Below are 2,219 nucleotides of genomic sequence, written 5' to 3'. Positions count from 1 at the left end.
GATGTCACTCATAGAGCACATTGCCTAGTGTGTACCCACCTTTAAATTAATAAATAAATAAATAGCTGTAAATTTGGGTTATTCCATTATGCTATCACCAATTCACAATATGGGTGGTTAGGCACACTAGAATTAGAGATGTGCACCGGGCACATTTCGAGTTTTGTGTGTTCATTTTGGATCTGGATTTCCTTTTGTGTTTTGGATCTGGATCCAAAACCAAAATATGAAAGGGTGGTTTTGGATCCGGATTTTTTTTGAAACACCCCCCCTTCCCCCATAAAATCAGCTAAAATCACATAATTTTTATTTTTTTGTTCCTACAGTATTATTAATCTCGATAACATTCATTTCCACTCATTTCCACTCTATTCTGAACACCTCACACCTTACAATACTGTTTTTAGGTAAAAAGGTTGCACAGAGGTAGCTGGATGACTAGGCTTAGCGACACATGTGGGCGGTACATAAAGGTGGATCATCTAGGAGTGGCACTGCAGTGGCATACAGGATGGCAGTTTTAAAAAAGAGGCACCAAAGAGCACATAATGCAAAAATAAAAAAGAGATTCTAGATAGAATTGTCCTTGGGCTCTGCCATGCACACTTACGTTGTTTAAACAGGACATGCACAGTTTAATAAACCCCTCATTTCAGCGACAGGTGGTCCCCCTGGAAAAAGCTTGCCAAGTTCTCAGAATCATAGCTAGCTACAAATATACCACCTCCATATATGATGTCTTTTCACATTATGAGAAGAGGCAAGAGCAAAAGGACAGTGTCAAGAAGGTGATTAAAAATTAGACAGGCACACTCAGGAACAACACACAGGCTTTCACCTCCACTCCTATCTTGTTGTGGAACAGAAAGGACTTTAACCAAGCAAATGTATAATTACCACATTACTGGACAAACTAAACAACTAGGGGCCAAAGCCTCTGAATTTGTACCCCCTTCCCCATTTTCAGGGATTATGATAATCTCGGATTTAATGCTGGGATGCAAATAAACTGGTTTATACAAGGGATATACTGGACCATTTTTGGGGTTTTTTGGTTTTGGATTTGGATCTCCTTCGTGCTTTGGATCTGGATTGATTTTGCCAAAACCACCCTGGCAGACTTTGGTTTTGGTTTTGGATCTGGATTTTTTTTTAAACAATCATCAAAACAGCTAAAACAACAGAATTTGGGGGTGTTTTTGTTCCAACAGTGGAGGTCATTCCGAGTTGGTCGCTCGCAAGGCGATTTTAGCAGAGTTGCTCACGCTAAGCCACCACCTACTGGGAGTGAATCTTAGCATCTTAAAATTGCGAACGATGTATTCGCAATATTGCGATTACACACCTCGTAGCAGTTTCTGAGTAGCTTCAGACTTACTCGGCATCTGCGATCAGTTCAGTGCTTGTCGTTCCTGATTTGACGTCACAAACACTCCCAGCGTTCGCCCAGACACTCCTCCGTTTCTCCGGCCACTCCTGCGTTTTTTCCGGAAACGGTAGCGTTTTTTCCCACACGCCCATAAAACGGCCTGTTTCCGCCCAGTAACACCCATTTCCTGTCAATCACATTACAATCGCCAGAACGATGAAAAAGCCGTGAGTAAAATTACTAAGTGCATAGCAAATTTACTTGGCGCAGTCGCAGTGCGGACATTGCGCATGCGCATTAAGCGGAAAATCGCTGCGATGCGAAGATTTTTACCGAGCGAACAACTCGGAATGAGGGCCAGTATTATTAACCTCAATAACATTAATTTCCACAAATTTTGAGTCAATTTTGACCACCTCCCTGCTCACAATATTGTTCACCAACATAGGCCAAAGCCTGGCTGGCTAAACTAAGCAACAGAGAGCGGCACAATCACACGGCAGTTATTTCTGTTTAAAAATGTTTTACAAATTAGTACTGTACAGTATTAGCAATAACCAATCAAACCAACTCAAAAGTACTATCAATAGAAAATAATGCAACACAGGTGTTTCCTGAGAATCGTGTGTACAATATCATTGCTCTAAAGTAGTTACCAAACAGCAAAGAAAAAAAGCCCCAAACATGTGTAAAATAGCAACAGCAGACAGTGATGCCCCCTACACAAGTGCACATGCCCCAAGCACTGTACCTCTCTCCTAGTATCCCTGGGTCACTTATGACTGTGCCCATGTAAAGCCCCGATCAATCAGCCATTTTGTCGAGCAGCTTCCCAAAATCTCCCCAATCA

The sequence above is a fragment of the Pseudophryne corroboree genome, chromosome 2, assembly GCF_028390025.1.
Source record: "Pseudophryne corroboree isolate aPseCor3 chromosome 2, aPseCor3.hap2, whole genome shotgun sequence".
Lineage (NCBI taxonomy): Eukaryota > Metazoa > Chordata > Amphibia > Anura > Myobatrachidae > Pseudophryne > Pseudophryne corroboree.
This window is presented reverse-complemented; position numbering follows the sequence as displayed.